Consider the following 27,645-nt stretch of genomic DNA (forward strand, 5'->3'; position numbering starts at 1 on the left):
AAATGAGATAATTTAAAAAGTAACCAAGTTTGTCAATTTTAAAAACTTGTCCGTAGGTACGCTGAAGGCATAAGATGAGAAGCTGGAGGCAGTTTCATTTGGCGCTGAGCACATGTGAGCCTGTTCACAAATGTAAGCACTCGTGAGTAAGAGATGATAATGATGGGATAATAAGAATCTATTAGTCCTTCAGTTTTTGCATGCCTAATAATTAGATTAATTGAATGACACTCATTTAGAGAGAATGAGGGACCCAGTGGTGTTAATTCAACCTGTGTTTCCAGATGCTCATTTCTAAACAGCTAAGTGAACTACCTAATCATAGCCCACCATCTGGGAATTCCCCTCCGAGGCAGCAATAGGAGATGGCGCCATAATACGTTTTAAAGACATCGACTTATGGTTGCCTGCAACTAAACATATTGAAACTGCCGTTTAGCCTCTCCAGCTAACAAATAGGGGGTAAAAGTGAGTGCCTTGATTATTAACTCCCCGTTCATTTAGGGGACCTAATGCTAATTTCTGTCTTTTATATGAAGGTAAATAAGGTCATTATGGCTGTGTTAATGATTAGCATATCTCACAGGTGTAATTCTCTGGGAGTATTGCTTTGAGACTCCTTCCCTTCAGTAAAAATCACTCAGTGCCATGCCAACAAAGATGGGAGACTGACTAATTTATCCCCAAATTTGCACCATGTACAAAAAATCATGCAAATGAACTGGGTTCTCAATTGGAAGACACAGCATTTGGGTGACATTAATCAAAGAAAAATATGCAGACAAAGGTGACAGTAATCCCAATACTCATGCATAAGTGGCACAGCTGTGATTTCGCTCACTGTATAGCTGTACAGTACCTGCGTGGACTGGAGCAAAAAATGGAAATTCTATACATTATGATGAAACCACCTCTTCTCATTATTTTTATTTTAGCTCACAATGATCAAGTGGGCTTCAAAAAAAAAAAAAAAAAAAAAAAAAAAATCACACTAAGGTGCTCATGCCTTCCAATTACATGAAAGCAATTACAAGTATCTGTTGGTTTTTCCATTATCACTTAAAGTTGGCAAGCAGCAAAAAAGAAAAAATCATCTTGTCAAGTGAGAGGAAATTTTGTTACTTGAAAATGAACATGTGCTTTTGTAGCTGAGATAAGATATAAGGTGCTTGACAAAAGTTGAGGGAATTCAAATAAATTAAAAGCAGGAGACATCTGTCAAGATAAATTGTACGGTTTCATATATGTTTTTCAGTGTGGTTAATGATGACTGATATAGACATGTGATAATTGTAATTATCTCCCGCTGCCTCTCTCTCTGTACACATGTGCAGCTTCATTAGCTCAGTCAGCCTATGGATATAGTATGGCCACATACAGTTCCTTGAAGTGTGAAATTTCCCAACAGTTGTCTATTCATCTGCTGGGTGTATGACTGTTGTGAGAGCAGTGCACTGCTGCTGCAGCCTGAGCTCACCTAAGCTCTCGACTGAGTTGTAGTGCAGCGCAGCCTAATCCCCCAACAGAGCCGTCAAGCCAGCCTGCAAACAGAGCTCACTGCTGGCTCTCTCTGCGTGGAGGGAACAAACCAACATCATAACAAAGGGTGTTTATGGAAAAATAGATGCTGGCGCAGCCGACCAGAAAGGGCTTAGCAGTGATCAGACCCCACTCCCACCTTTATCCTTCACCGTTCACATTGAAATGCAAATATCAAGGCAGGGTTTCCACCCGCGTGCCACTCACAAATTGAAAAGCAGTTTTTATCTATGCAAATGCAAGCATGGTAATTGAAGTTAATCAATCAATGCTAGCTTTCACTAAAACCTTGAACATGATTGAATAAAGTAATTATCATTCAGGAGAAAATGATGAAGTTGTAGACAGCATGAACCTTATTAAAGGAGGATTTTGAGTCACAATGGCTTAATTTAGCCAGCAGCCCCCTCTGTGTCTTCTTCCTCTTCTCCCCTCTGTTTCTGCATCTCTTTCTCACTCCTCACCTCATCCCTCTTTTCTTCATTCTGTGGTTCAATCTTGTGTGAAGCAGAATAGCTCACTGTTACAAATATTTTAGGGTAGTGTGAAATATGCCCAAGTCCGACCACATGTGGTACATGTCACAAGGTAACTCCGGATAGAAGTATTTATTGCAGATTTCAAATTGCATGACTTTTTTCCACCATTGTCACACGGAGACACAGTCACTTTTTTTTCCTCTTTTAAAGACACGGCAATCTCTATCAACCTCTGTAACCAGTTTATGCCTCTAGCGTTTTACCATTACATCCAAATCACAGAGCTAAGAACCTGATTTTCCAAAAAAATAATTACCTGGAAAGCTTTAAAATCTTAGAAGTGTTGTTTAACAACACTTAGAGCTGTTTTGATAGTGTTTCCAGAATCTTTAAAAGACTTTTTTAATCATCTGGATAAAGAAATATTATGTCTGTTGTATGAAAGAAAGACTTAACTTTAACCTGTTTCCCAAGTGGCGACTGTATTTTGTAAGCTAGGAAGCAGGAAATGACATATTTTCTTGCCCTTACACAAGCAAAAATATTATTCCATTATTTTGTATATTGTATTTGTATTAAAATATAAAATATGGAAATAAATGTCAACATATACCTATATAACTGATATGACAATCTAAAATTTTGATAATAAGCAAACATATTTCTGGCTACCATCTTTGATTGGGTTAGACAAAAGTGGCACAAAAGAAATGAATTAGAAATCTTTTTGATCATGCAGCGGGGTGGAATATTTTGTCATCCAGATGGCTTTGAGGATTCAAGAAAATCTGAATTGGAATCAGCTGCATGGGCCAAGTATGTTTATGCGTATAAAAAATTTGATTCCAGTTTCTGGGAACTCTCAAATTTTACATACCAGTATATGAAAAAAACAGAAAAAACATTGGACGACAATAGACAGTGTCTGTATATATGTCAAAGACTGTTTGGACAAGTGGATGATGCAGCAAGTTACTTTACAGTGTTCAAGTACAGTATATGGATGTATACATGTCTATGTGTTTATATTTGGGTCTGATGGATGATATGTTCATTTTAGTGTGTATTACTGTTAATTATTTTTTATTATTTTATTGTTTCTACCATATTTATACTTATGACACAAAAAGTATTCCCAATAAAGCAGAAGTACCACTGGAGACATGGTGAATGTGTGACCCTTGATGAAAAGCGTATCCCCACTGACTGAACCTGAACCCTCTCACATTCAGACTCCATGTATCTGTTCTTTGAGGCCAAAATGACACTAGTACAGAATTGTTGAGGTTGGGGATGAAAAAAAAAAAAGACAGACGTCAGTGTCAACCATTTTCAGATGAAGTCTATACCCCCCCCACACACACAAACCCCCCCCCCTAGCTCCCACCTGTCAGCCAAGATGGTGGTAATTGAGACTTCCAGAGTGCTGTGGCTGGCTACCTTACTGTGGCTCTCCTGGCTGCTCTCCTCATGGCAGGGCTAGTTAAAGGCCTCTTCGGTTTGTCACAGAGTTTAATATGCACCCTACATAATTATGCAGGATTCACAGTGCTATCAAACTGCAATTCAAATTAGTTCAGGATTAAAGGCACAGAACAGTACTGGTTCCTTAATTGCATTGTACTGTGCTGATCACATTCAAATACCCATTACTCATTCCCTCTGCGGAGCAATAAGTCAGAGGGATTAATACTGAGGCAGGTGACAGGGCCAAGCCATTAAAAGGCAGTTATGCAGAAAGCATGGCTGGTTTTATTCACGTTAATGAAATCAGCGAAATGAAACTGTAATAGATTTATCAAAGCTCAGATGGATTTGCAGTAAATCAGTTTGATTCAGGCAATCAAACTGGACAATGGAGATAGTTTTCAGCTACAGCAGTGGATATCAGGCAGCAGCATGTGAGAAGTGCTGATATTCTTCTTGTGAGGATTTGGTGAACACCCGGTGCCTAGGCCCTATTCCCAGAGCTGGGTCTGCTCATTTTTGTCAGCTAAATGGTGCCAGTGACTGATAAAACATACTGCCTTCCAGTTAAACACCATATTCTTCTACCCCCTTCTCTCATCCCACACTCTGTCTCTCTCTCTCCTCTTGAATTTATGGACCGTGTGTTGCTGATTCTGGCTTGTTATACAGTGCACAAGCCCATGAATTAGAACCTAAATTCACTTACATCAAACGGATTAGTGTTGAAATCCATCCGTCTGAGCTTGTCTCATGGCACAGGGCTTCAAGTAGCAGTCCAACACAGGATGCTAGCCGGACAAAACTCTGGAAAGAATAAAAATACATAAATTAAACATAAATTAAACATAGTTTGGTAAGACTTTCCTTTAAATCCCCCTATTTATCCTTTATAAGCAGTACATAAACATGTAATAAATGCTGCTATGAGCACCGTCATGTAATTCTATGCAGACATGAGGACATTTTAAATGTTTATTACTGTGCAATATGTGTCAACAATTATCAATAACTTATTAAATATTATGATTGTTACTGTGTTATATGACAGTATCATTAATTATCTGCAGCCTCTAGTTATTGTTGCCCACAGGAGGAACAATAGTTGTTGACAAATACATTAATAAACACTTATACTTTCTTACAAATAGGGCAACATACAGTAAGTGTGAAGACAAGTTATCTTATGTAAATAAATCAAATTGTTTTTCTATGTGAAATTGAACCAAGGGAGAAGCACCAACTGACAAATCAATAAGTGACATTTTGCATTTAGGTGTACACAGTCTGTAGGCATTCATGCTCAGAAAATTACACCAGCTATGCCAATTTTTTTTTTTCCCCCCCAAGTCCTGCTTCCTACTTTTTCAATGTAAAAATGGTTAAATGACCTGAGCTCAAATGACATTATTTTTAAATGTGTTCTTAATGAGTCGTCCACTGTACAGTATAAATTCCAATTACATCCAATTAACCCCAATCAGAAGCACCTCATCTCTGGCCTCTTTTTTTATTTAATGGTTCGCTGCGGCTTCAACCATTGATTAGGCTGAATGAGCAGCGCTACTAAATGACCGCCTTGAAAGAGACGGGAGCTGTTAGCCTTAATAGAGACAGCGTGGCCATTACACCTCTGTGCGCACAGTCTCTCTCTTTTAACAGGCTAGATCAACTTTTATACTGGAGTCTGACGGGCCTCTGTCCAGGTTGATTTTGACTTTAGCCCATTTACTTCGAGTGAAAATGTTAAGTAGAAACCTCCCATCCATGAACACTAGCCCATTATTTTCTAATTACAACGCATTTAAGCCCTCCAGCATGCATGATTATACACAGCGCCATTTGAATGTGTACACAAAGGGGTTATTTTCAAAGCAGTTTTGAAGCCAAATGGCATCGTGTTAGTGGCCTTGTGTCCTTATGTGTTTTACTAAAAAGAGATAAAGAGATAAAGGGGGAAATGTGGAAAACTAATAGTATACTAATACTAATGTTCACTAATAATTTCTTCCAAAGACAGTTTGAGGCTAAAAGTGATCACAGCAGCTTACTTCATTTCTCTTTGCTTTGGTCAGGATCAAGACAAGACTCTGCCCAACTGCAAGAGAGAGACAATGAAGATTAGAAATAAAAGCATAAATCCATTTAACATGAAGTATCCTCCAGTGCTGAAACTGGCAGCAGACGCTCGGATAAGCCCTCCCACATACTCAGTCTTGAGAAATTCTCTGTTTGTGTTCTTTTGAGGAGTTTGCATTGCATAATTCCCACGTGGCTAGACACAACAATCTGTAGATTAAGCCCAACAAAACTATGCATTAGAACTCCCTGGCTTTAACAGTTTCATGAGTGCATTCAAAATACAATTCCCTTATAATTTGAGCTTTGTAGAAACAAAAAACAGCACTGGTTTCTTAATGAAAGCACCCATAGTCGACATTAGAAATGGATTAACCAGAAGAGAACTAGAGATGCACAATAAGTCTTTGAAAGAGCCTTCATATACAATTGTCATAGCAGAGGCAAACACATGAAGCCTTCACTTCGACAGTGCACATAAGAAAATAATTGCTTTATTTATAGATGGTGTGAAATTAAGCACACTTAAAAGCCGGGGACAGTATGGTTTAATCAACCCCTTTGATTCATGCTAACAATTCACACTGCAACTGAAAGCAGGGCGCATTAAATACATTCCCTTATTACTCTATAAATGCAAGTGGCCAAGCAGACAAAACCCAAGTAATAAATTAATAGTAATAAAAACACCAACTGCACGGACAGATACAGAAATTAAAAGCCAGCATCAAATACAACAAGCCATTCAGCTTAATAAAATGCAAGACAATAACATTTCTTGGACCCAATCACGTGCACCTACTGTTGGATATTTAAACACATTTAATGTTGATTTGTATCTCATTCAGCAGTGACTAAATTAAGCTAATAAATACTGAGCATTTAGGGTACTTTTGGGAAGGAGGATGCACAGATTTTGATGCCAGTGAGTGGAGAAACCTATCATTTTGCAATTACACCTTGAAGGCGGATTGCATTAAAGGGCCAGTTCACCCAAATCACAAGATGCATGTTTTCTCGCTATGCTCCTAGCAGCATTTAGCCAAACAGAAGTTTTAGCTTTGTGTTGCGGTTTGGACACATTTGCCTCTGAAACATCTACTGTACCACTACCCAACAGCTGTGATGGGGAATGATATTTTCATGGTGCCGCTCAGCACATTGAAAACTACTTTCCAACTACTTGGTGGCAGCAGAAAACTTGGGCAAACAAAACCAAGGGATAGTTACCCTGCAAATTAACTATAGATACACTACAGCTGTAATTAAAAATCACAGCTGCCATCAAACACTGATGTTCAGACTCAATTGTAATATTGTTTCACTTCGTTATTCAATCTGACGTTGTGTTCATGTTTGCCACTTTCCGTTTGAGAGTTGGATTGTTTTATTTTGACAACCAATCATCAGCATCATTTTCCGCTGATGTGTAGGCTGTGGTTGTGGTAGCTAGGGGCAGTTCATTTAACATTTTTTATGACAGTCCAAAAACATTTGTAGATTTAGTTGTTTATCTGTAAATTTACAATGACTTGTTCAGCTTCGTCGATCTCACCCTCACCTTGTTGCCATTTTTGCAACAAATTTTTACGTTGCTATTTTTTTATAAATGCAGAAAAAAAAAATCTGAGATGCGAGTTTACGAACTTTGCTTCATTTTTTCAGCATTTACTTTTTTACCAACAGGCACAATAGCACAATAAACATCAGAAATATTTTTATTTTTAAAACCACATGACCAGTGGAAAACAAGTATAGCATCGCCCAGAGGTTATGACTCACTCACTCACTTATATAAGAAAAATTGCAACATTAAAATAAATTATGTTAAACCATCCTACCTGGCACACTATTGACAAATAAAAAGAATTTAATGAGTATGTTTTTGCTGAACTGCTCATTTACAGCTGCCAACACACTATTCAATGTTTGATTTAGCATTATGATTTTATTCACAAATCATAGGCACCACCAAATTCATAGATACAGTACACCCGCTGCCTTCTCACTTCAGTGTTGTTCAATGCAAAATGTAATTTTAGGTCAAAGCCGAACAGACTCGACCCAATGCTGAGTGGGTCACATCAAACATGAGAATTTTCAGTCTCACTTTTCTGAACACTAAAATCTATCACAAACATTTCTCCTGAAGTCCATGTTGTCTGCAGGACTAAAACTACATTACCAAAAAGGAGTAGAAAATTAAACCCTCTGATCTGTTGACCTTAAATGCGTCACTTTCACAATGCGGCAAACCTCCTCCACTTCTATCGCACGCACTCCCAATTATACAGCATCAGCATGATACTTTGTAACACTGAGGGACATACAGTAGGTATACAAGGTTCATCATTTAAGACCAGAAGTTCAAAATCAAAAACTCTCCTAATTAGTTCGATTTCAACAGAATGTGTCATCAAAATGTCAAAAGCGTCCACACTTTAAACATGTCTCGCTAAGGCTTTAGACATCTCACACAAGTGGAATGCACTTATTACAATGACAGCTTATTGCTGATTAAGCACTGTGCAGAGAAAGTATATAAGACAGGGCGCCTTCTCATAATAATTCACCTCTGGAAGGTGGATGAGAAGCTTATAGCTTTATATAAAAGTGTGACCATTCAGACAGTGAGCAGAGTATATTTTTGAGTGTGTGTGTCCATCTCAGGTTTGACAATGGCTTGAGATTGCCATGACCTCCCACTTCAGTAGCAAGGGCCTTATCTCTGGAGGGTCAATTACCATCCGCTTTTGCTTGGTCTTGTTTGTTTAACTTGACACAGTGAAGAAAGGGCTGACATTGACCAGGATCTGCTGCATTAATGTGTTTCATGTTCTGCATTCATCATTGTCACCGAGCTGGAGAAGACTGCCAGCGTCACACGAGGACAGGAGGGTGTGTTTTTTGTGTGTGTGTGTGTGTGTGTGTGTGTGTGTGTGTGTGTGTGTGTGGTATATAGAGACAGGAGGAGAAAAAGATATGTGTGTGGAGATGAGCAATAATGATAATAATAATAATGATGATAAAGATTATTTTCTTATAAAAGTTAACTGCTTTTCATGCACTGTGTTTTCATCAGACTGAACATTAATGCTGTGATAGAAAATAATAAAAGATCATTTTTAAGATAAAAGTCACAACCCCAACCCTGAGGACAAAGAATTAAAAACAATCTCTACAAAAATATTTCACCAGTAGTTTCACAGTTGTGCAGGTAATTTAACTCATAAAATTTTTTCAGCATAAATTACTACTTCCCAAATGCCTAAATTGTACCGTTCAAACACTGTTCTACAATCCAGTCTTCCCACCAATTTAAGTAAATTGTACAATAAACCACTTGGTTGTGTTGCATGCTTTCAGCAAGGGGTGCGACACACGCCTGTGCCTATATTTAGTCAATTAAAGTAATTAGAGTTATAACGAAATCTTACATGATTTTTGCAGGTTAAAGAATAATAGCACAGGTGTTGTTCAGGCAGTGTACAACTCCACCGTACTGGTTCAGTGTGCAACCTGTGTGATGATGGGTGAAAACTTGTAAATGTAATTCTCAGATGGTCCTTAATATAGGGTCTACTTCTTCCTGCGCGTGGACAGCTAATTTATGGTTTAGTTCACAGTGTGTCTCATACACACTTCTTTCCTTTACTTGTACTCTTTATTATTATTCCCTCTTGGTCACTTCTGATTTAATCTGTCACCACCTTCACTTGAGCAAAGTAATAATTATGATATGATAATTACTTTTTATTTTACTTGAATACATAAGCCATTGTATGTGGATGTTTTCATTGGGGACAATGCACATTAATCAATATTTTGTATGTAAATAATCCAGCAATTGCAGGAATTGACCAATTAGGGTTTTCCATTTCATACATTGGTGTATTGTTTCTATTGTTCTACTTCACCATTAACATGATATTAGTATAAAAGAGCATGCACACTCAGCTAAGAAAGAAAAAAATATAAAGCCTACGTCTCATCTATTGCAGGAATTTATTGACATCTAGTGTGTCTGGCTTTTGTGTCTAAACCTGCACTAACAGAAAAGTGAAAACAAGCTGTAAACACAACACTGACATGTTATAACCGTTTGTGTTGATGTGGAGAACTTGTTAACATACAGTTATGCTTATTGTCGTGCCTAGCAGATATGGAGAAACATTAGCATTTATTTGAAGTTCTGTTCCTGGTCATCTGTTCAGTATCCACTCTCCGTTCAGCTCTGTTTTGGTCTGCACCAAACCCTGAGAGAAATCTGACTCGTCAGTGGATAAACGCTTCTCTGCATTCATCAACAGTCACTAACATTGTCTGCAGTTTGGTGCTGGTCAGGTAGCATCCAACTGCTATATCTGCTGCATCTGGAAATGATGCCAATGAGAGCAGTGACAGTGAACCAAAACAGTAAATTTGGAGACAGACAAACCTTAACACTGGGCTGAAAGATGCTATAAAGCTCCCTTTTCACACTAAATGGGGCATAAGTGTCTTTAAGAGTTTTACTTTTCCCTGTTCAGGTTTCATTGATGTCAGTACAGTGAAGGTAACACCAACATAAAAAGGAGCCAAGATCAGTTTGCGCTGATATTCATGAATTTTGTTTTGCTCTCATTTACAACATGCCAGACTCGCAACAGTAAGCTTTAAGATATTTACAGCTGCTACCGACCGTCTTTCCACCTAAACCCTGAAAACACCTCTCACGAATTGCCGTCTGAAGACCTCAAATGATCCAAGTCTATAGTTTAAAAACTCCGCAGACGACAACGGGAGAGGTGTGAATGACATGAGATGCTGCCTTTTTGTTTTAACATGTGAGCGCATCTCAACAAGTCAAAGAAATCTTTCCCAGTGGGTTAAATGCAGAATAATATAGGCATTTCATATCAGAAATGATGAGAAATTCTTATGAATATTTCTCTTCAGTATTTGCTGTTACTGAAAAGTGTTTAATTTAGAAATTGTGTTGACAGAAACTCCCACACAAGCCCCTACAGCAAACCCACGGCTCAATTAGTCATGCAGCAGGGTTCACTTTGAGAGACCTGTCACCAGCTGAATCTCTGTTTACAGCTAATCCATATGTTTTCTGTCAAACTGATGTGAACCAGCCCGGACTAACAACAGGACCAACATTTTTGTTACACCCCAGTGGCTTGGGAACAGAACTGACTGGTTTCCACTGAAAGTTGTTTAAGCACACTCTTACAATACTGAATAATAGTACAGCGCAAAGCACACATTTTAAAGGCTTTTTGAGGACAGCGTAAATTTCAAGTTTTTATTCCTTTTTAGTTGACTTTAATGCACTAGGTCTATGTAAACCTGTAGGTGGAAGAAACATTTTAGTGTCTTCGTAACATTTTCATAATTTCCATAACTTTTTCAGGTTTGGCCATAATCACAGAGTTCAGTGGGGAGACAAAACATATCATAGATGGTAAAAAAGATGGATGAATCAGACAACAGGGATGTGCTGTTCCAGTCAACATCTGGAGTGTAGTTACTGATCCCTGCACATCAAACTGAGAAATTCTGAGTGTCATGGTTACTGAGCTAAAAGAGGATCATCAACACAGGGCTTCTATTAAAGCCCTGTTGTGCAAGAATTGGTATTAAGTTAAAGTTTTGAAGCGCAATTTACATTGACACTAATCACTTTTAATTCACACATGTGCCTTGATGGACAGCTTCCCATGTGCACCTGTTGACAAGCTGAAGGATCAAGAACCAGCAAAGACAATGTCAGAAGCCAAAGAACCACATAGACTGAAAAGATATAATGAAGTAATATTACATTATTTTACACAGATATGACTCTGCATAGTTGTATGCAGTGAGACATTGAGACATGAACATTAAGATAACAAAAATACCTTAAATACCAATGCTTCCAAAACATACACATTGTTTGCTAAGCTTTGGCATATGTGTGTAATCGAATAGCATGTTGTTGGTGACATGATATAGGCTACACTGGACATAATATACATTGGGCAGTGCAGTTTATTACAAACTGGCTGAGATAATTTTATGAGGTTGCAAACTTTCAAGGCTTACATGGTGTGAGATTGATGAAGACTGACCAAAGTTTCTGGCCTGAGATGAATTTATTTATTTTGCTGATACCCTAAGACGGGACTGAGGTTAGATGACGTTTGGCATCTGGAAATCTACAAAACTCTGAGAAACCCACAGGTAATAATCAGACAAGAGCGAGCACACACACACACACACACACACACACACACACACACACACATCTTACCCTGTAACAGTCTATGATATTAATGGTTGATCAAACCTTTGATTTATTGAAAAGAATGTGTCAAACCTTTTCATGTACCGGTCAGAAGAGTTACAAGGAACACCAGTACACCTGCCCTCAGAGATTATTACATGGTAACATCATATATGATGGATGGTAAAGATGGGGAAGACTCTCAAACACTTATACTTATTTTAGTGGAACATTTTGATGTGATTATATTTGTAATTTGTCTTCTTATTGTAATAGAAAAAATGTAAGCCATTATATGTGTCCCAACGTTTAACCTAATTTTAACTTCTTTGTAGTTGATAAGCTGTTAGAGCTGAACTGCCCTTGGATGTGGTAAAGGAATAGTTCTTTATCTGCATTCTTTCCCTTTCTTACTGGTTTTGTCTCCTGAGAATTTACAGCTACCTGCCTGTGCAGCCTGAAATCACCAACTGTCAGCTAGGGGCGGATTATCTCACATTCTTGTTTGCCATAGTATAGGAGACTGGGTTGTTGTCATTTTGGGGTTCTCACTTTGTGGGGATCATTGATTTCTGTATAAGTGCTGTGTCCATTTGCAACTGCTATGTTGAATAAAAACCGCAAAAACAGGCCCAACCGTTATTAAGCGGCAAGTTTGATATATTGCGATTTTACACTGGGGGTTGTCTTGAAAGGTATTTACAAGTTGGAAACACTAGTCTCATTTAATAAAGCCTGATGAACATCTTTTTAATTTTATTTATTTTCTATTTAACCTGTTTTTAACCATGTAAGTCCCACTGAGGTAGAAAACCTCTTTTGCATTTTTATTTGGGTTTTTTTGAGACAGAATACTGATATTAATGCTTCAATAATCTGATAACAATGCATGGACTGGTAATTATTTATTTATTTTTTGTATGGAAAAAACATTTTTGATGATTTAAGGTATGTACTGAGTGGGACATTTTGAACTTGAAAAATTAGCTTGTGAGAGCTTTCTGTTGAAAGATCTATATAATGTTGACACTGTCTCCTTCTTCTGATAATTATGAGTCAACATGTACACCAACATCGATACATCTGTGACAAGCGAATATCAGCCTGGCTGATTTATCGTTGGGTTCTCTATATCACACGAACATGGCATATTTATCTATATCCAATCAGGCTGGTGTAACTTCAGTTTGGTGCAACTTTAAACAACATCCACTGCAATGTGGGTGTTAATTAAGAGGATAAAGGCTGTGAACTGTGCACACAGTACATGAAAGCATTATCATCCTGTGGCAACGCTAATGACCGTCAGGACATGAAGACATACCATACAGCTAAAAATAAACAAAATACTTTATGAAGTTTCTACGATCCATGGGAACTCAGACCTTAATCTGAGCAGTGTTTGTACCACAACAGACAAATAGGCCTCATTATTTTAGGTTTTATTTTATATAATCTTTTGTAATAAATAAAATGCATGAAACATTTTAAATAAAAGGTGTGATTCTCTGATCTTAGAAATACCTTTTGCAGTGCATACTTTAAAGTTCATAAGCAAAGAGGAGTTCCCTCCTCATAAAGGTGCTGTGAGGAATGCACAGCATTCAGCGATCAGATCCACATCTGAGCTGCACGTCGCATGACTTATTAAGGAGAGAATGACAGGAAGGGCAAGGTTTTCAACTAAGCTCAGCAGAATCAAACTGTATCAAAAGTACTGCTAGTTATGGTGCTAATAATAGACCAATACAAACAAAACTCCCGACAGGAATAGAAAGATCAAAACAATGCCTATTTAGTGCTCACGCAGGCAGTGTGAATGGCTTTTGTGTGGTGCTTATTATTGCAATCTCAGTGTAGCAACGGTACAGAGCAAATCTCAGTAATTAACCTATGGTAATGACAAAAGCCAATTTATGGATCTTAAAGATCAAATGTATCTGGGTTAATGTGAGGTCAATCTAATGCATGTGCGGGAATACCAGTGCTGGAATTGAAGTAGCTGGTTGGGGAGAGGTGTACTGGGATTACTGCCAGTGTGAATGGTGCTGTCAAAAACATCCATTCTAAATAAACAGTGTTGCACAAGCTGGTGTCAGGCTTAATTTGACACAGTAACAGTACATATTGTGAACACATTTGTACACTAACTAATTGGTTTTTATGACCTATGGTGAGCTAAACAGAAGACAGACAGATAGAACAGACTTTTTTGTTGTCTTTGAGTAGTTCTGAGTCAACCTGCTGGTTTTTTAAAAATGAAATCCAAGTCATCTGTTCACTTTATTTTGCAGCCATGAGCGCCACAATTCAAGGAAGAGCCTCCTCTGCTGCCTGCATGCTCAGGAAGCCCAGCAGTGTCTGCCACAATGGCTGTGCATGCATACTCCTCCACAGCACACAGTAAGCCTCTTTTCTACTGCAGGAACTTTAATGACTCACAACCTGGAGCTTCCCATAACCTGAACCTGTGAGGCCTCACTTCTACATTCTTCCTTGCATTTCCACTGTGTTTTACAAACCGCAACATTTTTTTATGTACAGTAACTCATTATAACTGCTGTGTGCAATTGAGGGACATACAAGAGTAAAAGAAGTGGTGCTAATATTTAAATGGAATTTCTTTCATATTAATGCATAATTTCTTTTAAAACATCATTATCACTAAAACAGCGTGTGTGTGTGACGCAATGAGGCTCCTTAAAGAAGTATGGCAGTTTTCCTTTCCCATCTGCAGTCAGAGAGCAGAATGAATCAGAGAGGTGGGATGGGAACCAAAACAGCTCTCTAGTACAGGGTGTGTCCTCTGGGACAGCCTGGCTGCTGGTTACGCCCTTTCCTGCTCCATACTATCAAACAAAACTGCTGGATAGGATAGGATGAAAAAATAGCTTATTACTAGAAACTTATTACTGAAAACTGATTTTGAAACTAGTTTCCTGAATTCTACTGAGAAATGTAGCAGGTACAGTAAACTAGAGTTGGAGTCCCCAACACTGTGCGTGTAATTACAAGGCAGCAAAACACACAATGTATTGATACATCACACGCTTAGCTAAATACATACCCTGCTTTAATATGCTGCGCCTCTGCCAATAAGGAGTTCTATGTACATATGCACAAATTAATGGTATAAGTTGTGGGGAGCAATTCAAAGTTTAAAACATCTCAGCCTGACCAATCATAATTAACAGTGCTGCTACCAGCCGTCAACAGTACCTGGAGCTGGCTCTCAAAGTGTGCGAAGTGAGACAGTACAGAGATATATTGTGATATACAGTATATATTATCAATATATAATCTGATGCCGGTATCAATATGCCTACCTAAGGAAGTTTTGATCCAAGCTGTGTGTCAACAGTGGGCCACCTTCCCACCTTCCTTAGCAAGACACCCTTGGATTGCTTACAAGTTCAGGATCAGAATGCTGTTGCGATGCTTTTTATCAAGTCCTCTAAAGAGTGTCATAAGTGTCATCAAATCAATTTATAGATACAATACAGCAGCCCTACACCACCAGTCTGTGTCTGATGTCTTCTGATCAGGACTTGTTTCTCCTTTCAGGCAGTTCTTTTTGAGTGTGTGGCTCCTAAACTTTTGGAGTTGAGTTTTATTTTTTATTACTAGGACTTTTACTCTCCTCATGTCTGCACAGTATGTCTGTTGATGTTTTTTTGTTTTGTTTTTTGTTTTTTTACTGTGAAGCATTTTGCAATGTCGACTCTTGTATGGCGCTATATAAATAAACTTACTTACTCTTCCTGGTGTTATACGCGCCCTCCTGACCACTTTGTAGGCAATGCCTCTGTAGGTAGGGGCCAGATGTTGGGCCACCTGGACACAGCGACAGACAAAACAGGCATTAGTTATTCAGCCAGACTCCAAACAGAGCCTACTGACAGATCATGGTTCCTGGGGAGTTATGCTGCATTTAAATAGCACCTTTTGATATTAGATCAATACACTGGATTAACAGTCAAGTCACTCATGGGCAGATGCTGTGGGGAGACAGCATGCTTTGACTGTGATACATTATGTGCCAGAACTAAACAAAGAAGTTATTTCAATTCCAATGGTTTTGTTACTTTTTTCACAAAAGGTCAAGCGCTGTCAAAAATATCAGCATATTGACCTTTTTAAACATTCCAGAAACATTGGGATCATAGATTATGCTTTCTTCCCCTCTGTCTTGCTAACAAAGGGTTAAAACTCATTCACACCAAAGTCGCAGGGGGCTGCAACTCTCTGTGCTTGTCATTTGCAGGTCATTGTACAGTTCATTTGAAGTCTAACATGGCATGGACTGTCCTGGTGATATGGGTGTATTGTCAGGAGGACAGAGACACTGCGCAGGATGACAGCAGGCCCTGTTACTACTTCAGTAGATCTGTTCACTTCTCACACACCGGTGGCTCATTCGCTCACAGTCCAACACCTACACACGTCTAATCATCCATGTTTGCAGTCTAACTCTAAAAACCTGCCAAATATTTTTATCTTTTTGAATTTTTTAACCGACCCCCCACCCCAAAATCTGTACACATACTGTTCCAGGACCCACGTGTTGATTTTTAAACTTTTTTCTTAAGTTAAAAATAATGCAATAATGTTTTTTGCAACCAATTTGCAGTTATGTTTGATGGGGTGTTGTATGAGCTGGGTCTCTGTGGTCGTGGGTGAGCAAGTGCTTTTCACCTTGTGCCACACAACAAAACAAATACACATACAAAACAAAAAAATTGAAGGAAACAAAAAAGAGACCTGAATAAGTGAATGTCTAACTGGAAACTTTTAAGTATATTATAAAAATTCATTTTTCCAAGTTCATATGCTCAGAAAATAGATTCTGCAAAAACCAGTAATATATAAACAAATAAATTTAGTGAATGTGTCTCAAACCAGTCTAGACTTGAGCTCTGGAAATGAAATTTTTTTTTTTTCTTTGGTTGGTTTTGGACAGAATGAAGGAAAATCCTGGGCATTGTAGGAATAGTTTAACAGAGAATTTAAAAAGAAGCCTAAAAATGTCCTTTTCTCAACTGATATCAGAATTTCTTTTCTTTCTTTAATGTATTTACAGGTAACAATGAATACTTGCATTGTCATAATTTCGCTGAAATTGCTTTATATTAATATTACTGAATCTGAAACAAAAATAAAACAGCAAACAAGATACCACCCTGCCATGGGATCACACCTGCCACGACACCCGTCAACTAGGTGATTTTGCGACCCATGAGCATTCAGTAGTTATTACTACATTATTACTACATTATTACTACATTATTCCCCTGAGTACTCAGTAATTATGGGTCGGACCACACCCATCTTTAAACACAGCCTTCAATTTGAGCTCAACTTCACACCTGGAAAGTTTCGTGACTGCATCATGTATGATTGTGATGCTATCCTTTATGCAAAAAAATATGACCACAGGCAGACAGCTGACAAATTATTCAAAACCACTTCTGTGGTAGTTCCTGCTACAGTCGGTGTCTCCAGGACCACATTGTGCCATTATGACACACAGACTCACAGGATAAGAACATCACCATTCACACACTGTTGCTGGCTCATATATTATGTTCCTGCATTAACAAACAAGGTCCACTGTCACCAGTGTCATGCGTGTTTTTCCTGCAGATTGACAGAATGTCATTGGAGTTAGACTTCATGACTAGAGGACAAAAAACACTCCAGGGTACCGACATCTCCTCTTCTGTCTCAGACAAAGACAGCACAAACAGGCATGGTGGCAAACATAAATATGAGGGCACCTACGGTATGAATCCTGCAGATATATGCATTGTGTTTGTGTGAGTGCGTGTGTGTGTGTGTGTGTGTACACGCACAACTCTTAAGTGAGTTGTCTACCCTGTCTTTTTCACTGCTACAGCAGGAAAATAAACGAGGTCCAGCTGCTGCTTCTCAACAATCCACTTTTTCTCATATTGTAGTGACATATAAAGAATTAAATATTAATACACTATTGTGTATCGATTGAAAAAATACCTGCCACTATAATGGGCCGGTTGATATTTCTGAATAAAACAATGACAAACTCGTTATCAAAGGGCATTTTTTAAACATTTATGACAGCTGAGTAGCTGTGGAGCAGAAGGCCTCACATGGGCAATAAAAAGCATGCAGATGAAGACAATACCCATTTATAGTTGTTCAAAATGAAACTTATGCATGATTAACAATGTCTCCTGAGCTGTATTAACCTGGAGGATCTGGTACCATGGATTCAACAGTCCAATTGATTATTTTAATGGGTGAAAAGGTTCGACTAACACATCTGCTGAATACTTACAAGTCAGTATGGTGTATGGCTGCTACTGGATGAAGACAATAAAACATATCTTGTAGAATTTTAATGTAAATTATAACAGTGCACAAAAAGAGAAGCTCCTTTGGATGTGAGGACTAAGAGAACGGACTTGAAATATTCAGTGAAAAAAAACCTTTTTCATTCTTTAATTCCAGAGGCAGAGTCAGTGACACTGATGCCTCCTTTGTTCGGCTGACTCATGGTTGGGGAATGGAACTGTTGTGTGGTGTGGAAAGATTTCAACACAAAAACAGAGAAGAGAGTCCACTTCAAGCAGCAGGAACTGAACAAAGAGAGTCTTCAAATATGCCAGTCCAGTCAGTCGAGAGTCCAGTAAGTCAAACTGAGTACAGTGGAGCAGAGATCTGCTGCTAGACATGCAGAGACTCTGGTGTGAGTGTGAGAAGCCATGGAGACCCCCGCTCCCTTAAGGGAAGGACTGGGGGAGACACTGGCTGTCCACTATGGAGGCCAGTAGGTCTTCTGAGGTGTCACCTCCACACAATGTGACAAACGCCTCTGGTATGACCCTTCTTCACACTCCCCCATCCCCTTCCTTCCATGTTCTTAGACAAGTGAGTGAAGACCCCGGCCCAGGCACTACCACAGGCAAGGACGGAGACTGCGTGGACTCCACCAGTCACAGCTTCTCGCTCCATCACTTCACACTTAAATCCCCCACACTCTCCTCCATCCCCTTCCTTTATCTTTTTTTTTCTCTCAGGCTTCAGGCTCTCTCTGCTCATTTTGTGACTACAGGACTTTTACCAGGGTCTCGCCCAGACATACGCCACATGTCACCCTGCCGTCCGTGGCCATACTGCCTAAAGCCAGATGTAGTCTGAGGCTTGAACTGGAGAACTACTGTGACACATCCCGAACAACCAATTCTCTGTCTTTTTCTGTATCTCTTATTGAGATAGAAGAAGTACTCAGATCCTTTCCGTGAGTACGAGTACTAAGACAACACTGTAAAAATACTCTACTCAAAATGCTCAACTAAAAGTCCTGAATTCAAAATCCTGCTTAAGTACACAAATATTATTGGCTAAATATACTTAAACTACCAAAAATGAAGCAGTGGGATACTATTATATATTATATAATGCATCAATATGAAAGTAGCATTTTATTGCTGTAGTTGGTTGAGCTGTATCTAGTTTTACTTCCTGTATAGTCATACATAATTTAGAAGAAATCAGGGCTCTCCAAAGGGTCACAAAACAAATCTTTGAGGTTTGAGATGATTATTGAGAAAGTGAGGAGAAAACAAAGCAGGTATGTTTGCCATGTCCATCATCTTAGTTTAACATGCTATAACGTCATTAATTTATTTGGTCATAAACCAAAGTATGTGACAAACTAAGCTGATGAGCTGGGCTACCAAAGAGATTGCACTTCATCATTAGAAGGACGTGAGCGCACCATATTATTTAGATGAAAACCATTCATTTCAACCTCATGGTGACACTAAATGAAAAGTCAGAGGTTCACCAAATTCTTATGATTCATTTGCTGGATACCAGTATTGACCGAAGTTTGTATACATTTTTTTTTTTTTTTTGTCTTATTTCAAATCTTTGCTTTTATTTGTGAAATATTGAATCATTTTACCTCGTTGGGTTTAGAAGGTAAAAGTCTCTTTGATGGAATATGTAAAAACTCAAAGATGTCTTAAGTGTGACATGGGGCCCCAAGTAGAGAAGCAAGCCAGAAATGTTGGGAACCGCTTTACATATTTTGCAATGTAGGATCTTAATCTGAAAAGTGTGTAGTAGTTATAAGCTGTTAGATAAATTTTAAATGAGTTAACATGCAGTTAAGTTGTTCTTAGGTAGATATGATGAAGTACAGTGTTTGAGTAAATGTACTTAGTTACTCTCCACTGCTGCCATGTTTCCCTCCTGTGTGTATCAATCTATAACACTGATTTCTTCCCCCACACGTCCCAGTAGATCCAACTGATTGTATCAGCCGACAGTTTTTTTTTTCCTTTAGCATATAGGAGGCAGAGCTAATATTGTGGAATGCAAAAAAAAAAAAAAAACCCTTGTGGACTAATCTTGTGCTGAGTACAGCCATGATAATGATGATGGATTAGAAATACAGCAGTGTATTGGGATTACAGTGCTATTAACTGGCCAGAGGAGGAGGATGAGGAGGCAGACCAGTATCAAGCTAATCAATCAAATAATCGGGACAAGCCCTTGTCTACTAGAAACAATTAGACCACTTCTCCAAAATCAATAGCCCTGCATTCTGTTTAGATACCCACTGGTCACTCATTCAATAAAGCCTCCGTGGGTTTTGATAAGCCTGCCAGTCGACAAGGGCCATTTGAGGCTCCGAGTGGGAACAAAATACATCAAACAGGCTCCAGGAAGGCCTCATAAAAATTGCAAATCGAAAACAATATAATTTAATGTGGCAAAGGTTATTTTTCCACTTGTTCATTATCAAATGTCTCATGTGAAAGCATTGCTATAAAGGGGAAGAAATCTATTTTGTCTTGAGTGTTTGGGGAAAACAGGAGGGACATATATTATATCTAAAGGAAAACAAAATAACGATGGAATCAAAGGGGTTCATAAAGTTGCTCTGAGAAATAGTCCTGGTAGTAGAGGTGTCTCCTGTTTCCAGCAAAGCTCCCATACATAATTAAAGCAGGAATTTGTATCTGTCTGCACTCTGTGGCCTCCTGATGAATTAATATCTGGTGGAAGTCCTACACAGCCATCAGATTAGCTCATTTATTTCTGTCAGCTGCTTGCTCTATCAGCTATTTGTAAATCAGAGAGGGTGGGTGGGTGGATTGGGGGGTGTTGAGATTGTTGGACGTGTATTTATTATCATAAATGGCTGTTATGAATTAGGTCTGATTCAAACATCCAGGCTATAGTGCCGCAAGTGTAAGTGCAGAGTGATGACTCATTTTTTTTTTTTTTCCTGGGAGAAATGTTATGTTGATGTGGTCGTGCTAGTTATACCATAGCATCACAGCTGTTCTATGCATACACCAACACACTGTGGGATTGACTGCAGACACACATTCATATATGGGATAGGACAACTTGATGCAGATCTAAACATATCTAGTATTATGACTTAAGTCCAGTTTTGAGATTTCATATGTAAAAAAACAAAACAAAAACACCTGCAGAACAGTGCAGAGGTCACTACCAGGTAAGTCTGTGTGTATATCAGTGTGATAATCACCTTCTATGTCCTGGCTGAGGCAGCTTCGTAGTTGTGGACTTCAGTCAGTATAAAGTCCATGTCCTCCTCCTCCACTGGATGGCTCTTGCCGTGTGTGGGTGTGTTGGGGCATCCTTTCCCTGGTCAGTAAGAAGATGACGTGACGGGATCCAGGAGCTCCAGGAGTGGAGTGGAGGTGTGTGTGTGTGTGTGTCTGTGTTCGCCTTATGTGCATGGGCGGGTGCAGGGGTAGGGAGGGGAACAAACAAGAAGACTGCATTAACCTTTGGTCTGCTGGGGAGGGGAGGGCACGAGCGGGCCGGGCTGGTTGAAGGGACACCCCATAATCAGGCTCCTGTCAGCGCTGTTTCCAGGAGATTAATTCAGCTGGTTTCAATTCCAGCCGCTGCTCCCCTAGCCTCAACCCAGGGTGCACATATTGTCCTGTTTAAAACACATGCATGTGGCTCTGACTCAATTTAACACAGGCATAGCTGAGGGGGAAGGCTGGGTCACGGGAGTAGCCTTCCTCCCTTGCAAACACAAATAACATGCATCAACAAGAAAGCAGAAATCCCAGCTCTGGTTAAGGCAGAGAGAGATTCAATCAGCTGCAACCTCCACAAGATGAAATGATGTTTGATCAGGCCGGAAGATGTAAATCTTCCCTTCCACTTAACAAAATGACTTCATGACACTCCTCAGCTGTGGTTAAATTTCTACCTGATCTGAGCCAAACAAACCAACAGAGCTGCCAGACAGAGTCTGGCTTTTGTGGCCAGAGGCTGAGGAGTCTCTGCTGGTGCTGGCTAATGAACTGATGAGACGGCAGCGCTAAGGAGCAGGTGATACAGTGACAGAGACGTAGGGGCCCACCGTTAGTTACCTGTAATAGCCCGGGATGACGATGTGCACCCCAGCACTGGGCTGACAGATGTCGGGGTTCTTCTGATCATCCATTTTCCGCAGCGCGTCCGTAAAAGGTCCTGTGGCATTGATAACACATTTGGCTCTGACATCAAATTCCTGCCCTATGAAAGAAAACAGCATCAATCACCAGGGGCTATTCATCTGTGGCTGGTGACAAGCCGGATTATTAATTTATCAGCGAACGCCCCCCTCTCTCCGTAATAGAGTGGCTCGAGTGTGTCCATGGGAGACTTCCCAGGATTGTAATTAATAGGAAACAGACATACCTAATTTCCCTCTTGCTTCTTTGTGTCACAGAGTAGCTCAGTGGCAGTGACTGAGGGAGCCTTTTGAAACTGTGGAAGGGAAATGTTTGTTAATGTGAGGCTTGATGTTGACGAGCTACAGTATATAATGGGACGCATATCAAAAGATACCGGGAGGATAGCAAATGATTTGTTTTGACAACAAGGTGAATGACGGACTACCCTTTCTAATTTGACGTGTGATGCTGCCACTGATACGAGGGAGGAAGAGGAGCAATGGAATCACAGGGTCCATGAGCCTGAAATTCATGTTTTTGCACGGAAGAAAAAAAAAAATAAAAAAAAAAAGACAAAGAAAAAAAAAAGTGATGTCAAAACTGTTTCTATTATCCTTTCAGTCTAAGCCCTCCCTATGTGAGGCCCTCCTCTCACATTATTAAAGTGAGACATCTCCTCCAAGAGCACACTTCCATCTTTTAAAACATCAGGGGGTGGTCATGTGTTGAGATCCTCAAATCTTGGTTATTCATGAAATGTTTCAGAATACCATCTTTTACCCTTAACTGCTTTATTCTTCCAAAGCCGGTCCTATGCATGACATTTAAAAGGTAAGTAAGGCCATTTGGAGCACGCTAATTCCATCTTATGTTCCTCCCTACAAGATCTGAAGCAGCCCTCTACACCATAAAATGCTTATAAAATATTAAAAGCCCCTGCATTAGATGTGCAATGACTATGTGCAAACTAGCACTGAGTAAGAGGTGCTGGGAGGGCCCCTGTTGTGAGGGCTAGAGAGAGTGGGAATAGAGAGAGGCAGGAAGGAAGGAAGCGGCTTTTGTTGGATTTACCTGTGATCACATCCCTGCAGAGTGCTCCGCAGACCCTCTCCTTCCCCGTCTGAGGGTCTGCCCTCTTCAGTAGGTGCACCACTTCAGTGTAATTGGCTATGGCAGCCCCATACCTGGCAGCAGTGAGGGCGATGGCGAGGTTCATTCGAGCATCGTTGTGTTGTCCTGCAGCGGGGGGACAGGACCAGAGCAGGGGGATGTGAGTCACCCCGAGCCTGTGACTGGTGGTATGGAAGTGTGTCGGAACCGATATGTCACATCTGTCCCTGTCACTTTGCATCAGCGCGATGGCTGCTCCGGCCACACAAGGAGCACACTTAAAGCCACAGTGGCCCTTTGGCCTGTGTGTGGGCCCCCCCGACCACCTCGCCCCTCCCCTCTCCTGCACTGGGAAGGAGAACTGGTCCTCGGGAAAAGGCAGGGAATGTGGGGATAAGGAGTAGACATATCAAAGCCTTAAATATACCAGGAGTGCAGAGGTAGGAGCTGTGGAACCTGTTGTTTGACAGTGAGTGCTGTTTTTTGCCCTTATGTGAAACATGTGATTGTGTGTTATTACTGCCTTTGGAGGATGATATTAAAATATTTTTCCATATTTTTTTTTTTTGTATGGGCTTTCACCTACATGTTCTCATAACTCTTTTTTTTTTTTTTAACAAAGTTAAATGTGCATAAAAAAATAAAACTGTGAGAGTCTACATCTTAAAAAGAAAACCACAAAAAGTGATCACTGAAAACAATCACTTCCTCTCCTGATAATCACATTCTTCAGTCTGTCAATATGACAGTAAATCGCTCTTGACAGCAGCTGATCTGCTTTTCCAGCTGAAGATCCCTCCGCAGAATCCTCTTAATGAACAGAGAAATCTAGTATCAAGATTTATGGATTAATCCCTCTTCAGCTCTAAAATACCAGAGATCTATATTCAGAGTCACAAGGTCACAAGTTTTGTAATTTAAATGAAAGGGTCTAAAAGGTGACAAATGAACAAAGCCTGGTTTCATTAGGAAGTGATTCTTATGTACATCTTTGAAGATTTATTGCTGGACAATCCCTTGGTTCAAAAGTAAAGAGAGAATAGAGATGATTAATCACTTTTAATGTTGGTGTCTCGGGTGACTTTCTTTCTATTTGTTATTGCCAGGGAAGTTCAAGTCCTCATTGTTGGCCAGGGAAAATGTTGCTACTTTGCAGGAATGAGCGGGGTCCTTTGTGCCCTGATTTATTTTACGTTTGAGCGACTTGAGGCTAGCTAGCTGGTGGGCTCTGCTTAATGCTACGACATGCTCCAAGCCATTCCCCCAGTACGGGAAATAAATAAATAAATTGAAAGCAAAAAGTAAAAAAACAAAAAAAAACAAGAAAACAACAGATTTAAAGGCCACATTTTAGAATGAATCACATACAAGAGTATGCACCCTGCCATGATGTATTAGGAAGACCATGGAATCCACTTCTTCATCTCTGTAGGGTGAATGTGACCATTATAGTATATGGTTAGCAAAGTTATGCCACCGGTGGTGTGTGTGCACATGCATACACACACACGCACACACGCACACAGGCACACAGGCACACAGGCACAAGCAGCTCAGGCTTGAGAGGGGCTCTGCACTAGTAGGCAGTGTCTGATCCTCAGTGATTGCTGAGCCTCCTAATGACCTCTGACCCTGTGATTCACAGCTCTCTGTTGTGAGCCTGTCACAGATTGGCACTGGGCAAAGAACAGGAGCATTAATACTACATTAAATGTCAGGAATTCAAGGATTAGTCAGATCGCGGGTACCAGGATTTATGAATGAACAGCATAGCACGGCTATAATAACCTGACACACTGATGAAGGTAACAATAATGATGATGATAATTATCATCAGCAATTAAAAGCCAAAATGGCCGAATGACAGACCAGAGCTAAATGAGCATCAAAGCTCCCTGGAGGAACAGGAGCCCCCCCTCCATCCTCCTCCTCCTCCTCCTCCTCCTCCCCTCTCCTCCCTTCCCTCCCATCCAGCCCCTACCTCCGCTCAGCTCACACCACCACTCTTTCCAGCCTCCTGGAGGTACAAAACTCAGTGGAGTGAGAGGAACTCTGCGGCTGGACAAAATGCTGCAAAATGACAGGGACAATAATGACAATGAATTTCATGTCTCCCAGTCATAGAGCCAGAGATGCTTGGCTGGGCTGACTTGTCCAATTAAATTGTTACAGGTACAGCGGGAGATGGAGTTATTATCCCAGATGCTTTTGTCAATTACTCCTCTAGCAAAAAGACGAAGGGCACAGTTGAATGATATATAAAGACACAACAAGAGGCAATACTGCCTTAAAAGTATAAAAGTTTAAATACAGTGTAGAATTTTGAAACTGATTAAGCTTAGCATTTATAACATATATAAGACTACAGGATGAGTGTATCAGGTCCCTTTATGAGAGCATTTGTCTGTGTGATTTATGTGTATGGAGTCTGACAATCTGTTTGTCATTTCTCACTAAATTATATGTTTGTAAAGACTACGTTTTCTAAGGCTAAAGGATGTCTACATGTTGAAACTATCTGACCATGATGGCTTGAAAAATCCTGAGGAGATGAACCCGAGCAGTCAAAGCCCGATCCCCGGTAAAGAAGGTCAGGACAGAAAATGTCACTGCCATAATGTACCCAGTTGCGTATGGGAAAAAGGGTGGAAAAGACAGCTTGAGGAAATATTAAATACATGTAAGTGGTACAATGTTTTTAGATTTTTTTTATCCCTTTGTTCTTTCTACACTAATTATAATAGGATTCATCATTTTATTAATACTATAAAATTCCACCTATAGCTTTTTATTTATTTTTCTCAGATCTTGCTGTTTTCTCGGAGTAAAAAAGATTTTTATTTAAAAAATCTGCTGGTATAAAACTGAAAAAATATAAATAGCTCATGAAAAATACCCCCCTCTCCTACTTACTTCTGCTAAATGAATAAGGTTGACAGATCACTGCTCAGATAGTGGCCGTATTCCCTCAGAAGTATGTTGCCTTTTTGCAGTACATGGGAATCCACGAAACCTCAAATGCTAAATGAAGGCTGACAGATAGCCTAGAGAAACAAAGTTGGGAGTTTGCAGCTACAAGGGAGACCTTGAGTGAACAGGACATGCTATGTACACCCTGGCTAACAATCAACATATGCTTTGTTTTTCTGATGCCAACACGAGGCACATATAGCCCCGAGATAAATAGATCCTGGGACCGGTTGGAACGCGATGCCCACTGGCTGTTGTCTGTTTAAAAAAAAAAAAAAAAAAATGTTGTTTCTAATTTACTTACGCTCACATAGACAGCAATTACATGGCTGTGTGAGACACAAGATACTTTACTCAGAAAGAAACGGACAAATAACAATTAAAAACCTGTATTTAATTATACTTTTTCTTTTTGGTGCCAAACACACTGTGATGTAGACATCTGTTCTGCGCTATTCTCAATTTAATAACACCTCATTCATTTAAATTTACGTGTTTATGGTCTGTTTGGGTTATACGTGTTAATGGCAACACACAGGCCTTCAAGTGCGTAATTCAGCTCCACAGATGTGTTACATTTTACTGTGGTCAATATATCTGTAGTTCTTAGAGTTAAATCACTGCACATGTATGCTTCACACTTCTAGTTCACCAAAGACAAGAGAAAACAAGTTTTGCAATCACACGGCACAGATAATAGGACAGATTTAGATTTCTACAATTTGCAGTCAGATTGCTGCTACCAGCATCTCCTGCTGTGATAAGTGCTATAATTTTTAACACTGCACAAAGTGATTCATACTGTATACTTTCATGCTGCATTATAAATGTGCACAGAACACCATATACTGTTCAAGAAAGGATTTCATGGTTTGAAGCTTTGAGCATCATAATAAAACAACAGCTCTCACCAGTTTGTCTTTCATCAGCATGGCAGATTGCATGAATCACTACTTTGCAATACCACGAAAAATTCAACATCTGAAGGGCTGGTAATATGTTCCGTGGATCACATGCTACCACAGTCACGCTCTTTTATTCCCTGTGATACTGTCTGCAGCTTCCTTCTCCATGGCAGAGTTTGTAGCACTAAAAAAAGTGCCCATCATTTTATGATAGGCTTGAACTCTACTTTGACTGATGATAGTTGGGTCAGATATGGCTTTGTGCGAGTGAGGGAGGGGTTCTGGGACGGTGACAGGCAGCATGATGACTTAAGACGCCGCCACAGCTCCGCAATGAGAGAGAAATCAGAAAATCTCCTATC

The 27,645-nt window shown here is 39.7% G+C and overlaps 1 long non-coding RNA gene across 1 annotated transcript; it reads right to left on the minus strand.

The window, feature by feature from the left end:
* Window positions 1-3,432: 3,432 nt before the first annotated feature.
* On the minus strand, window positions 3,433-23,641 carry LOC130177808 (uncharacterized). The gene is made up of 7 exons (XR_008829060.1): window positions 23,370-23,641; window positions 22,543-22,611; window positions 22,233-22,377; window positions 21,368-21,570; window positions 15,574-15,651; window positions 5,537-5,583; window positions 3,433-4,292 (listed from the first exon to the last, which is right to left on the minus strand). It is a non-coding gene; the product is annotated as an uncharacterized LOC130177808 (long non-coding RNA).
* Between the last annotated feature and the right edge of the window lie 4,004 nt (window positions 23,642-27,645).

Source organism: Seriola aureovittata, chromosome 11 (genome assembly GCF_021018895.1).
Source record: "Seriola aureovittata isolate HTS-2021-v1 ecotype China chromosome 11, ASM2101889v1, whole genome shotgun sequence".
Taxonomy (NCBI): domain Eukaryota; kingdom Metazoa; phylum Chordata; class Actinopteri; order Carangiformes; family Carangidae; genus Seriola; species Seriola aureovittata.